Source organism: Conger conger, chromosome 3 (genome assembly GCF_963514075.1).
Source record: "Conger conger chromosome 3, fConCon1.1, whole genome shotgun sequence".
In the NCBI taxonomy this organism is placed as follows: Eukaryota; Metazoa; Chordata; class Actinopteri; order Anguilliformes; family Congridae; genus Conger; species Conger conger.
The window spans coordinates 26,584,520-26,599,886 of record NC_083762.1 but is presented as its reverse complement, the minus strand read 5'-3'; the positions used below and the strand labels follow the sequence as shown (position 1 = coordinate 26,599,886).

At 42.1% G+C, this 15,367-nt stretch overlaps 1 protein-coding gene across 3 annotated transcripts in view; it reads right to left on the bottom strand.

Moving 5' to 3' along the window:
• The window catches only part of arap3 (ArfGAP with RhoGAP domain, ankyrin repeat and PH domain 3), a 47,179-nt gene extending 33,962 nt beyond the window's left edge, over window positions 1-13,217 (bottom strand). For 2 of the 3 annotated variants that reach the window (XM_061235394.1, XM_061235396.1), the window contains exon 1: window positions 12,848-13,217. The gene's annotated coding sequence lies outside the window, so the exon portion shown is untranslated. The remainder of the gene's footprint in view (window positions 1-12,847) is intronic. The other variant, XM_061235395.1, reaches the window with a different exon arrangement.
• Window positions 13,218-15,367: the final 2,150 nt, after the last annotated feature.

The window sequence follows — 15,367 nt, the reverse complement described above, 5'->3', positions numbered from 1 at the left end:
GCATTCTGGCAGGTGACCCCTGGCTTCAGGGCTCTGACAGGCTGGCAGGAAGCACATGAGCCGGGCTGATAAAGGAAGTCTACGCAGGGAGAGAAAGGGTGGGGCAGAGGGTGAGGCCCAACTCTGCGGCTCTCATCCCGCCCTTGCAGAGATATGTGCATTGAGCGTCGTCCTCAAACTAGCCGTGACATCTGAGGTACACTGTCCAGGTTGCACTGATTACACAAACAAATCACAGACTGAAACAACTTCCACACTGCAGCATTGACTTTTCCAGCAATCTAGTGGCTTCTCCTGTTCACACAACCCATGACTATCTGGTATTTTACAGGGTCACTCTTGACAGTGCCATTAACTGTAGTCTGAAAGCAACCTTGCCAAATTTTCTAAAAGAGCCATGGAAGTAGGAGAATACCAAGACACTAAATGTAGGAGTCCCGCCAAGGAATTATTTGATTAAATACAGCCATACTAGCCAGATAAGCCAACTAAGATTTTCTATGCAGTTTTCTACAGAAAAATGTAATCAAATGAAAACTGAAAGCAGGGTAGGCTCTCAACAATTTGGTGTATGTGCTCAGTTCTTTTCTCTTTTTTTCAGTAGTAAGAAACAAAGTAGCTTGATGAGTGTCTTAAAACAACTTTTTTTTAAGTTTTGTTAATAATTCTTAAACTGGCAAATTGCTCTTTCATCAGCATGCAAAACATGACATGCGTCTGACACTTTCCAGACAACACGCTGAAGGGAAAACTGGCTCTGAATTTGCCGTCATACACTCCAGAAGAATTCTTCGAAAGCTTTCACCACTGTTCTTGGATTCCTCTGCTGCCCAGGCTTGACTCTGACAATCCTTCTCACAATCCAGTTAAACTTTGATTAGGCTACATTAAACGGCACAGTCAACTCTTGCATGACACTCTGAATTTGTTTTCCAATAGTGTTCTATCAAATGCTCTGCAGGACTAAAGTCGGATGAAAGTCTCATTGCTTTGCACAAATGGAGCTATTGTGGTTGGGGAGTAGACTTGACCTTTTCAAGTGACTGAAATAGACATTGCAGCCAAAAAGTAGCAGAGGCCTATACCATTGTCCCCACACACTGGTTATGAGGCATTATGCTTTTAACAAGCAGTTGCCTCAATCAATCAATTTAGCATTGCAAACATAAATAACTAAAAAAAACATGAACATTTTCTGCCATTGTGAAGTCCCTACAGATTTCTGCATGGCAGAAAGCAAAACTCCACCAAAGTATTCAGTTGGCCATACACAGCCTTTAGTTTGCTTTGTCAGAGTCATTTGCCAGGAATGTGCTTGATACAGTAGGTCTATGCACTTTCCCTGACAAAACCCACTTATGGGCTTGGATTTCATCTCTTTCCCTTAACGTTTGCATTTATTTGCATGTCAAACAGGATTATTTTCTCAGAATACATCAAGACATGGCGGCACGGATGGTGCAGTGGGTAGCACTGCCGCCTCACAGCAAGGAGGTCCTGGGTTCGAATCCCCGTCGGCCGGGGCCTCTCTGTGCGGAGTTTGCATGTTCTCCCCGTGTCTGCATGGGTTTCCTCCAGGTACTCCGGTTTCCTCCCACAGTCCAAAGACATGCAGGTTAGGCTGATTGGAGAGTCTAAATTGCCCGTAGGTATGAGTGTGTGAGTGAATGGTGTGTGTGCCCTGCGATGGACTGGCGACCTGTCCAGGGTGTATTCCTGCCTTTCGCCCAATGTATGCTGGGATAGGCTCCAGCCCCCCTGCGACCCTGATCAGGATAAGCGGGTTTAGATAATGGATGGATGGACATCAAGACATTTTTGGTTGGCATTTATATAGCACCTTTATCCAAAGCACTGCACAATTGATTCTTCTCATTCACCCATTCATACACACACTCACAGACCAACGGCGATTGGCTGCCATGCAAGGCGCCGACCAGTTCGTCAGGAGCATTTGGGGGTTAGGTGTCTTGCTCAGGACACTTCAACACAGCCCGGGCGGGGGATCGAACCGGCAACACTCTGACTGCCAGAGGACTGCTCTTACTGCCTGAGCCATGTCGCCCCCAAGGTGTAGTCAGATCAACAGCTAAAATTTAAACCTTACGTTTGACCTAGTGATAATTACTATGAAGAACTGGTGTTCACTCTTAACTTAGGCCATCAAAAATGGTACTAACCAGATACAATCTCCGCCCAGCACAATCCCCGCCCAACATAGCCCAAACCACAACTTCTACTTCAGCATCAGACAGGACGCAGAGATGAGGATGGGGGGAGGGGGGTTATTTTCGGATTAAAAAGTGTGATAGACTGCTCTGTAGAGGCAGTGCCTCTGGCTGAAGAGGAGATGGGGGAGGGAGAACATTCTGGAGTTAATGGACATTCTTTTGTAGGACATGTGGGTGGGTGTCTAGGGCCTATCGTCAGTCAGGGAAGGGAGAGGTGTTCCCCTCTTTAAATCACCTAATGTGAGGACACTGACACAAGACTAAGGTCTTTTGTGAAATCAGCCTCACCTTACCCAGTAAAACAGTAAAATATGGAAAAATCCAGAACCAAAGACCAAATTCCAAGAATTAGATAGGAATACATGTAAATGTGAGACATGGTGATTCACAGTGACTATACATGTAGGCGTCATGCTTCTGGCTAAAATAGGTTAAATTCAGTGCCTCATAGTTTCATGTCTCATGGACGTCTGGCATTAGTTACAAGTATCCATAAATTTCACCCTCTTTCCCAAGTGATATGCACATGCACTTTAACACTAAACACTAACCTGGATTCCCCACAAGGTTCTGGGCTAAGGAATGTGCACTAAATTCTGGCCTTCAAGGCAAGTTACCGTTTCCTTACATGTCTGCAGGCTATGTCTTTCTCTTGATCAGAACAGCAGAGTTGTCCTCGACTTCCTCAGATCTGGTTATTGTTTTTTGGGTTTTTTTTGGGTTTCAGCAAAACAGAGGAGGTGTGAACATGTGTTCCCCATTTAGCCTAAACAAATCATCACAAATAGCAGATCTCAGTCAGACATCTGACAAAAGAAAGCAGCGGGCGTAAAGCACTATCCGTAATATTCTTTAATTTGTGTGGTTACAAAGTTAACTTAAATTCGTGAAAAACCCCTTGATCATTGAATCCTACAGTATGGGCCACACACAGCTGAATCATGACTCTCTCCTGGGTAGGAAAGCAGAGAAACGACAATCAATAACTGATGCATTCTGGGGACAAAATGGCTGGAGACCTAATGGCGTTTGAGTCACGTTAGGTTAGAAATAAACAAACAAACGTGGCTTTGCTTTCTCCCCTCCACCTATATCCACATTTTCCAAGTTAACAGGATCTATAGCGCCGAACCAATCAGAGCCCCTGCTCCCGGTTGCCGTGGCTTCCCTTGGCCCCGTAAAGTCCGCATGAAACACAGGATACAGCTGTCCCTCAAACCTGGCTAAAAACACAGGGCCCACACCCTCCTCCCCTGCCTGCTATAACAGGAAGGCAGATAAACTTGCGAATGTTCAGAGAGATCAGAGATAATGATGACCCTCTGCCCCGTGACTCTGCCCAGTGAGGTTTGCAGCTCAGTCTTCAGACAAACAGATTGGCCAACATCCTTTCTAATATCGGCAAATAATTTAAATATTTAGTGGGTGGTCTGTAGCATAGTGGTTAAGTGGTTAAGGTACATGACTTTGATCCCCGGCGTAGCCACAATGAGATCCACACAGCCCTTGAGCAAGGCCCTTAACCCTAAATTGCTCCAGGGGAGGATTGTCTCCTGCTTAGTCTAAATCAACTGTAAGTCGCTTTGGATAAAAGCATCAGCCAAATGACATGTAATGTAATGAATGCAAACCTACAGCACCTGATGTGCTGGGACAGGTTTGATGTGACAAATGTCAGTCTGACACTGGCCTGCACACCATTTAAGCAGGCTGCATGGAGTCATCCATGAGAGCAAATTTCCTTCTGAAACATACCAATGCAAACTTCAAACCAGAGAAAACAAACATGAAGCATGCAGAAAGCTTGGCAGTAGGTTGCTTTAGCAACTGTGAAATATGCAGTAAGGGAATGGCTATTCAGCAGGTTCTCAGACATAAATATTCAGTGACCGCTTCAGCTGCAATAACCTTACAAGCAGAGCATGCAACGCCTAAACAACATTGAAAAACCTGTAATCTACTGAGCAAAGGAGTAGCAGTTCAACATTTCTAACCATTTGACATCAGATAAAATTCCTGTAAACCAGCTGGCTGTCTACAGTATCTTTAGAGTACACCTAGGCCAATATTCCTAAAGACAAAATCACCTTTTGCAGCACTTTCTGTGTTAATAAATATGTCAACATGCCTCTTGCAGTTTATGTAACACAGCAGCTTCTTGTTTTACAGGCTCATAGTGACAGAGTTTCCACCAATTGTTCACAAGCCGTTTCCTTCCTTCTGCTTTCAGTGGTACTTGCATGTAACACTTTTTCCACCTGAAGATGGTGACCGATTGAGACAGTTAAAAATACAAGTTTCAGACAGAGAACCACTCAGTGGACATGCTACTCTCTGTAACCTTTAGGTACCATGCTACAAAATGTGAGGAATGCATGCAAAATTCAAAGTAAGGCCAGTTAAAGTAATTGGTCATGGTATTTTCTGAAGCGAAACTGAAAACACACCACTGTCCATGACAACCCCAGTACGCAAGATATAGGCAATATCTTTTTTATCAACTTGGCATATTGTATCTTGAGAGTTTCGACAAGGTTCCGTTAGCTTCAAAATGGTGAAAATACTGGTCAAAATCAAGGCATTATGATGAGGTTGGAGAGCGTAGATGGTCGTATCATCCCAGCTTTAGTTATGACCAGACTAAGCTCTTGCAACTAGCAATTCAAAGTCCTCCATACCTTTGAAGGGAAACAATCCATCCACTTCCTCAACAGGCTTACAACCACCATCGCATGAATCACATTAAAGAGTCAAACCAGAGCCTTCTGTTCTGATGGACACCCTCGAATTGAACCCTCGTTTGGTGCTTTGAGTTCACACGCCGACGCCACTGCCTCACTAGCTTTGCCCAGCTCCATATTACAGCTGCCCATATGATCTGCACCCCCTACACAGACACCCCATTCATAATCTCATGGACAACATATGATCCCACAATCATGAGCCACACAAAAACAACTGAAGTCTTTTATTTTCCTTAATAAAATTAGCAACTGGTGGGTGGTAGGGTGGTAGGGGATCTCTATATCTATGCTCAAATCAGTTTACAATTTCCTGTTGTTGTCGTTCTTGTTGTTAGCCATAGCTATCCACCCACTGTAGCAGTATGTCAGTGTGCCAATTGAAGGTTAGCATAGAGCCTTGCAGAAATTTGAAAAACGAAACATTCCACAATGTGTACAATAACTCGGATCGCAGGCAGTTACCAATGATAGTGCTGTACAAATGTGTGGAATTAGCAATTTTCACTCATGTATGACACTGAAATGAGCATCAATCATGACAACTTTTCAGCCATAACACAATGTATTTATGTCTGTGTTTCTGCCAACAACATTGCTGTATCATGGTATCAATGCACATCCGAATAAACCCAAGGGAAACAAGGAAAACTCATATATTTTTTATATTTCCCCACAGAGGAGGGATGTACAGCACTGCAGTATGCACACTGTCGTGTCTCGCTTCAAAGCACCCTCCTCTCAGGTAACCGGGAAAATCTTCCAGGGCAAATCTTCTGTCTGATCCTCCAGGTCAAACAATTAGTGGAAGCTGCAGAGTGAAAAGCGTTTGGCTGAAGGCAGGGATGGAGGATGTCTCTGGGATGGAGGGTGCAGGGGTTGTATATAAATAACAGTGGGCCACTATTGTGCACCACAATATGTCATTGTTCTGGGCCAGGCCGAGGCCGCGCTGCTTCGATGACTGAACGCACTTGTGCTGATAAGCCGGCCCCTCGCTTGGTCACATTTCCACCACTGGGCTCGGTACACGGGACTGAGGCTCTCTGTTTCATTCAAGCAGGGCCTGCTGCTTCATTCCCAGCCCCCGGTGGCCTCCTCCTCCCCTCTCTGGAGGGGCTCAACCCCCGCGGGGCTGGGGGGCTCTTCAGCCGGCTCCTTGAAGGCCATCGGGAGCGGTGCTCGCTCAGGGGTGCAACAAGGGCCGATCCGTTTTAGGATTTTGTGCAAACTTCAGGTCTTTATTATTATTTCATTGACTCAATCATATCCTATAAGACATGTGTATGAGTACCGGCTACAGCTGCAGACTGCAAGTGTATTGTAATGATTTTACGGTGCTCAAGTACAGGCTTGAACCAGGGCAATGTATAGGGCTTTTAAAAACAAGGCAATTGGTTGGAACAAAAATCAGTACGCAGACCAGCCCTGAAGGACCAGAGCTGTGTACCCCTGCACTCCTCCCCCCTCCGCTGGGGAGGCTCATGGCAGCGGATGCTAAAGTGGCACAGCCCAGCCCTCCTGGCCTGACCGCGTGGGAGGGCATAATGGCCGTGACTGATGTGGCTGGCCTTGCCTCTCCACACAACAGCACAAACACCAGAACAAGAACGTCTCAAGACCTCTAGTCTCATTTTCAGTCAACGGACATCTACACTATGTTCATTTGATTACAGGAAAACCACCACAGCAGTGCTCCTTTAAATAATATTAGGGCATTGTGGGACATCCAATAGCAGCTCAGAAAATGCATATACGTAAGAAATCCAACAGCAAATAGGGATTTAGCATTAACAATCTCTGATGTTCTGGAATTGTGTATTGCCTAGTAAACACAAAATGGAGACTGAAAGTGATGGAGCCATAAGTAAGCTACACTTCAAAGGTGCTGTCGCTGTGGCTGAATAAACCTCAGAGAGGAACAGATTAGTTAGATCAGAAACTTTGTCATGACCCACCTTTTGTTTCACATGTGCATCTTGGGAGAACTGTGTGTCTGAAAATGTTAAATGCTTTTTACAAGAATCCTGTTCCCCTCCTACACGGTATGACCATGGCGTGTAATTTGATGAGCTGTCTAGTTGAACAGAACTGCCTGAGGCTTGGAATGACCTTGGGCCCAACCTTCAAAGATAGCCCTAACCCTCTCACATCAGCCAGTTGATAAAGTGTCCCTCTTTAAACTCAGGGGTCGTTTAAAGCTTCCAGCCATGTTTCTTAGCTCTGTGAATGGAGCCTGAAATAGGAACAACTACAATATGCGCGTCAGCTGAGCCAATTGGAGCAGAGGTTCGAGGCTGTGTCTGTGAATACTGTGGCTTCGTAGCCATCAGTGCGTGTGTGTGTTTGCGTGTGAGTGTGTGTGTGTGTGTGTGTATGTATGTGTGTGTGTGTGTGTGTGTTTGTGTGTGAGCGTATGGTGACAGACGAGAGACTGCATCATGATGCTGGATAGATAATTGCAATAATCTGGGCAGTGATCAATGCTACTAGCATGTCATTTTTGCAGGAACTACACTCAAATGTGCTCAAATGATGACCCAGTTGCTGTGAATTGCCATTATAAGTCAAGTACATACAGTGGTGTGAAAAAGTATTTGCCCCCTTCCTGATTTCTTATTTTTTTGCATGTTTGTCACACTTAAATGTTTCAGATCATCAAACAAATTTAAATATTAGTCAAAGACAACACAAGTAAACACGAAATGCAGTTTTTAAATGAAGGTTTTTATTATTAAGGGAGAAAAAAAATCCAAACCTACATGGCCTTGCGTGAAAAAGTGATTGGCCCCCCTGTTAAAACATAACTTAACTGTGGTTTATCAAACCTGAGTTCAATTTCTCCAGCCACACCCAGGCCTGATTACTGCCACACCTGTTCTCAATCAAGAAATCACTTAAATAGGACCTGCCTGACAAAGTGAAGTAGACCAAATGATCCTCAAAAGCTAGACATCATGCCGAGATCTAAAGAAATTCAGGAACAAATGAGAAAGAAAGTAATTGAGATCTATCAGTCTGGAAAAGGTTATATTTCTAAAGCTTTGGGACTCTAAAGCTTTGGGACCATGCAGGCCTCACTTGCCTCAGTTAAGGTCAGTGTTCATGACTCCACCATAAGAAAGAGACTGGGCAAAAATGGCCTGCATGGCAGAGTTCCAAGACGAAAACCACTGATGAGCAAAAAGAACATTAAGGCTCGTCTCAATTTTGCCAGAAAACATCTTGATGTTCCCCAAGACTTTTGGGAAAATACTCTGTGGTCTGACGAGACAAAAGTTGAACTTTTTGGAAGGTGTGTGTCCCATTTACATCTGGCGTAAAAGTAACACCGCATTTCAGAAAAAGAACATCATACCAACAGTAAAATATGGTGGTGGTAGTGTGATGGTCTGGGGCTGTTTTGCTGCTTCAGGACCTGGAAGACTTGCTGTGATAAATGGAACCATGAATTCTGCTGTCTACCAAAAAATCCTGAAGGAGAATGTCCGGCCATCTGTTCGTGACCTCAAGCTGAAACGAACTTGGGTTCTGCAGCAGGGCAATGATCCAAAACACACCAGCAAGTCCACCTCTGAATGGCTGAAGAAAAACAAAATGAAGACTTTGGAGTGGACTAGTCAAAGTCCTGACCTGAATCCTATTGAGATGCTGTGGCATGACCTTAAAAAGGAGGTTCATGCTCGAAAACCCTCCAATGTGGCTGAATTACAACAATTCTGCAAAGATGAGCGGGCCAAAATTCCTCCACAGCGCTGTAAGAGACTCATTGCAAGTTATCGCAAACGCTTGATTGCAGTTGTTGCTGCTAAGGGTGGCCCAACCAGTTATTAGGTTTAGGGAGCAATCACTTTTTCACACAGGGCCATGTAGGTTTGGATTTTTTTTCTCCCTTAATAATAAAAACCTTCATTTAAAAACTGCATTTTGTGTTTACTTGTGTTGTCTTTGACTAATATTTAAATTTGTTTGATGATCTGAAACATTTAAGTGTGACAAACATGCAAAAAAATAAGAAATCAGGAAGGGGGCAAACACTTTTTCACACCACTGTATGCTAAATATGAATAATAATCATACCAGATTATAAAATATATATATATTGCGGCAACCCCTACTCGTATAACTACAGTTCAAACAGAGTATGGCTTCAGAAAATGTATTTATAAAGTTTCATTAAAGTTTGTTTCAGTGCTCTACAGAACCCTTAACTTTCAGGCATAGAAATGTTTTTGTATATTTTCTGAGGTTATTAGATTGTTCCATTTCGTGCTAGTTAGAGATTAGATCCTGTTCAGATTGCTATAGTTGATTAGCCCCACACATCTGTTCTCAGTGCTTTGCTACAGAAGGGCAAAGTCATTCTGTGCCCAGCATATAGAGTAAGATGAAAATATATTCACCGTACTCTATATGCAATTATTTTGTCATTTTAAATGAAAATATCAGAAATAAACATGATATTCAGATTCACAACATTTGTATTCACTTCCATTGGTAAAAATATTTGGAACAATTTCTTTGTGTATTAGCATTCCCATTACAGTAAATATATTGATCTACAGTAATGCTTTAAGTGAGGGGTTTAAAAATCAGGAACAGTTTGGGATGAAAGATTCCTTTCACTAACCCCACTCCTTCTGCAAAGAACACAAAAAAAACTGCACAGATTTTCTCTGCTCCACACCAAATGGCAGCTTCCTGCCTTGTTCTCCCAGCTCACTGGAGGAGGGCGAAAGCCGGGTTATTAAAAGCATTGATGCCACGTGACCGATCCCAAAAACATATTCTGGGAAGGAAGAGGAACAACTGGCACGCAGGCCGTGCCCCAGAGATGCTGGGCCCTACATGTGAAATGGACTGAAAGGGATGAAACTGTGAGTCCTAACAGTTTGCCCAGTTCCCAGCAGCTGCGGCGTCAGAATTAAGCAAAAATAAAGAATCCATCTTCCATTTTCTACCTTTGATTCTGCCAACATACAACATATTCCAAAATGCCTAACTGAGTCAGGCGAAAAAAGGTGAAGTATTTTGCCTCTATTTTGTAAACATTTCCCATGGTCGCCCTCCCATGACAGGAGTCCATTCTGTATCATCTCATACTGGCAACATCCGGGCTCCCTGGCTTTGACAATTTTATTTCCGAGGGTCCAATTTCTGATCTGGCCCAGATTCCTTTCAGACTGCATCAACCCATCAAAGACTTCTAAAAACAAACAAATGAACAGCTGCCAATCTACAAACCACAGGAAGTACAGCGAGAAGAGCGGAGATGAACGCTGAATCACAGAGAAGATTTTGCATCAAAGGCTTAATTTCGCTCCTGGCCTTCTTCTACGGTGATGCCTATGGCACCCTCCCATTAGAACAGTGCACAGCAGAAGTGTGAATCGTGTTTTCCCACACATTAGATAAAAACATGCATTTTAAAAATACAAAATTAACCTTGTTCCAGGGGCACATAGTTCAATAAACTACATTCAAAGCTATTGTACAAAGATTTTTTAAATATCAGCCTGCTTCTTCACCTCCACACTGTAAATGACACTTCTTTCTTTTTTGTAAGAGATCCGGTTCTCTTATTGTGGCAACACTTGCTCACTATGTCAAATTAACTCTTGTAAAAATGAGAGAGGACCATTGAGCAATTATTGCTTCATAATTAGTAGAGAATGGTAAACTAATTACCACATGGAAGGCTTTCCACTTTCAACTAAAGTCTTTAGGCCCTTGCAAGATAATCAGCCAATACTATTTCACTTCTCAAAATTCTGTATGATTATCACTGTTATGCTTGGGTAAACATTAACTAAATCGCTAGTAATGACAAATTATGATTCAAGACAAGATTTCCATTTTAAGTGATTGATACAGAATCTTTATGAAGGAGAGGAAAATTGAGGCAATAGCTATAAAATTGGAGACTGTGCTATTTGTATGAATGGGGCATGGAGTGCAAGCCATTAATATTTATTTTAGGATTGTCGAGGACCCGGCCCTTCAACCCCTCGCAGGATTCAAATAAATGATCACACATGTTCTGGCACATATTGCATACAAAGCTGTGATCTCAAATTACAAGGAGTGATTGGCTTTTTTGAACCAGCTTCAGCCCAAATATTACAGAGCCATTATCTTACACTTCTAAGGATCTGCATCTCGTTAGCGAGGTATATTTAAGCAACAATGAGCTTCAGCAATGTCTTTAGCAACGCTACATCCCCTGCTTTGGGCTGACTCATGAAAGCACGGAGCAGACACAAAGCACTGGCGTATAGTCAACGCAGAGCTGGCTTGAGTCTAGCCTGAGCTTACGGTACACCCCGTGGTCTGCCATGCCAGACTATTGCAGCACAGCATCATATGAAAACACTGCCTGAGTACACAGACCGAGTGTCAGCTTCCTATTTTCAGAATGGAATTTCCACTGCATTATATGAGACTATTAGAATTCTGATCCTATTGGTTAACATCACCATATGCACATGCATGTACCCGCCATGTCTGTCAAATTAATATCCTACAACAAAACTTCAAACGTAATGTTATTGTTTTGTTTTGCTAGATGCCATGAAACTGAGAATAAATGTATTGACATTCCCCACTGTCTCTTTGAAACGCATTAGGTCTAACTTTACTCGCTATGGTGGCAGACAGATTGCTTGTGTCCTTAATTCAGCTAGCGTTTGTTTACATCCCTGCAACTGTCAGACTTCAAACTTCAAATCAACTGTCGGACCTTTCGGACTTATTTCATTAATGCATGAACGACTTGCATTAGAGCTCTGTATTTGGTGCATCTTATTCATTATAGAGAAACTGCATTATATGTTCACAAGCATTTTCTTTTTCACAATCTATTTACATGTTTCAAAAATGCAAGTAGAAATTTCACTTAACTTTCTCAATGGAAATGGAAATCAATGTGATCAACGAACTAGCACTCTGCTATTGAATAATGCAATACAATAGAATTAGCCTATCCTAAATGGCATTTTACCCTACTTCGCCTAATTGCACACCAGTAGATTTAAAGCCCATCAACCTACTGACTTTTTATGGGACTAGCTTGCCAAATAGACTTGGGCAAGTGAATCGTCGGTTTCTGGAGTGCCATATGAGAGAGACTAGCTGCATAAGCTAGGTATACAGTTATGACTTTAGTCCACACAGATGAAACATAAAAAGTTCACGTTGGCAAGAGTATCTTACATTCGCCAATTTCATCCATCACTAGCAAGCCAGCGTTACGGTTTACCGTGAATGTAGCTAGTCTAGCCCGACACATCTTTCTGCCCACAACAGCGCACAAAATTGGGCGGACTAATGCTAACGTTAATTATACTTCAATAAAGTCACGACACATCTGACAATCAGTTAACGTTCGCTAGCTAACAACTGTTAAGTTAACGTTAATTAAAATGCCAAAAGACTCCGTCGTTTTAGATGCCGAAGCTCAAGTTATACTATAGCTGCTTACAGCTAACACGTAATTACTGAGCAATGCAATCTCAAAGCAAAACTGCAATCTTGTAAACCAAGTACAAAGTTGTAACGCATGGATGAACATAAAAAGACATGGTTTTCTATTTGTAGTCAACGTTGCTTATATGATGGATAGCGGGACAATTCGCGTTCAGAAAAATAGTTGATACCAATATACCGCCGCATCTACAGAAGTTAGCGACATGAAGTTAAAATAAAAACCCTGTTTTTTATGATATGCCCTTTTTTGCCTTAACTTATATGTTATGAGCTCACCAGTGAGCAAAATAGCTACCCAGAAGCAAACGCTCACGTTAAATCCCGAAAGTTAGCTAGACAGCAACATTCCAGAAGTTAGCGTGCTGTAACATTTAATGCGTAAGAACTTACCTCCTTTTCACCTGTTGTTCCTGCGGTTTTGTCTACGAACCGTGTTTTTTAAAGAAACACTTAAATTCCTGTTCTCCGTTACTATTACTTTGCGGATGTGCGAAGGCACTCACGGGTAACTAGCTATCCAACAGGAGCGTTGACGGGAAGGTTTATTTTACTGCTGCTGGGACGCGCTGGCTATCGTGGACACAACGAAAGTACCAACGCAGCCCTTAAAGGGAAGGGTGTTCAAGGTGGCTATGCCGACTTTTTCTCCTCGTGAATCTTGATATCGATCATGTCATTTTTTCCTATTCATGCCAATGTATGAAAAGAAAAAAACAATTTCATTAATCACTGAGTCAGATGAGATTTAGGATGTTTACAGAATAGGCCTACTTTGTGTTGCTGCAATGCGTCTGAAGTCTTAAGAGGAAGCTAACAAATGTAATTCAATATTTGTCAATATAGCTTGGACTAATTACAATCGCGCACATACCCTACTATTAACAACCAGGCATAACTTAGCCTATCGTTGCATTTCACGCTTGAGTTTCAGGTTATTTGTTACTGTTATATATTTAGTACAATTCATGCATTATCCTAGTTAAATATGTCTCAATATTGTGTCCCCATTCTGTAAATCTTTAACAGCACAGTTTATGTTATGTTAACAACCAATTTGTGCTGCTTATTAACATATATATATATATATATATATATATATATATATATATATATATATATATATATATATATACAGTAAATCCTCAAATTGTGTCCGGGATTCTATTTGAAGCCGGGCCTCGGATAATAGCCGGGGGCGTGGTCGATTCGGACAAATAAAGGCCGTCCCCCAAATACAAGCCGGGGTAATATTGCCTACCAGTAGGGCTATCAGTCCGGGAGCGTGTCTATGTTCCCACAGATCTATGTTCAGTTGACTTCACACTCAGCAGGCTGCTTGCATGGGACCTGAAGAAATCCAGTGTATGTTTGTGCAATTTAGACACAGTACACGTTCAATTATCTATAAGTTTTTAATGAACAAGCAAACAAGTGAAATAAGAAAAAAAAATACACTATTTATGCAGTTCACTTAAAACTGGAAAGGGCTCTACATCAGTACTTTTCAACCTTGTATGTGCCAGGAACAGGCATCTGCAAGTGCTGTCCTTTGAGGACTATTTTGACATCTAAATATATAAAGTTCAGTTTACACGATCAATAATAAAAAAATGAAAAAAAATTAAATCTTAGAAATGTGGGAACATAGGGCTGTGGGAACATAGGGGTGACCCCATCAGTCCATGAGCACTAGAAGACATTGGCATTCATTTCGATTTAACTCAATGAAATAAAAGAGCTCTTCTTCATATTTTATATTGTTGGTTGGTTTAATACTGTTGCCAATGAAAAGTCGTTGTCCTACACCATGGGTCTCCAACACGTTGCTCTCAAGCTACTAGTCGCTTGCCGCCCCCTTCTGAGTAGCTTGCCAAAAGCTGAAGCAGTATACATTTAAACACAATTGTTGCCGCGAGGGATTCCAGCCTAAATCAGTAAATCAGGCAAAATTAAAAATTAACTCAATTTAGGCTACTTGGCTACGCAATAAGGTTTCCATGTACACCACAGCGCACGTCCAATGAATGAATGAAAGCGGCTGCCTTGTCTCGCAATAAACAGACGGGTGAACAGTGAATCATCAAATACCCCCCAGATTTCATCAGTCCCAACATTTAGCAATTGAATCAAACAGTCCAAAAGTAAATTAAATCCCAAACCAAAGCGAAAATCCTTTGATAGCCTACCGGTATGCTGCTCCAAACGAAACGCATGTCTCACAATAAAACGCACTTTAGGAAAAAAAGATCCTTAACTTGCTGTTATCTACGCTAATTTGTTATTGTTCATGAAGGCGTGTCTGGCAAGTTGGTATTTTATGAAGACGCATCTGTTTTGCCTTTCATTAATGGTTTAGCTACTCAAGTTGCGTTTCTGAACGGTTACAGGAAGTGTTGAACAGTGTCGGCCCACTTTAAGGGTAGCCTTTTACTTTATTTCTAAGAATAAAATTCTAGAACAGAAGCCTAATAAGAAATAAAGGCCTGCCTCGAATACAAGCCTGCCCCAAATAAAGGCCTGTGCCACAAAAAGGCCTTTATACACTTATATATATTTTATATATATATATATATATATTTTTTTTAATGAGTTATTCCATAATATGCCTACTGTAAAATCCAGCTATGGCAGCCTGACCAGCTTGAAAACAGCTGGTCATAAGCTGGTCTAGCTGGGTATGAGCTGATCAACCAGCATGGCCAATCTGGTCCTAAAGCTGGTCTAGTTGGGTATGAGCTAGTGCTGGCAGTATATCTGAGTTGGTAGCTGGTAGCTGTTTTTTTAAGCAGGTATAATTTTAATGCACATGCAAGCTATAAGTAGAAGTAGAAGCACTGTAGAAGGCAGGATCCTGAGATGGCTCGACCACTACATTTGCGTCCTGTTTGTACTGCTTCACATTATCGATTA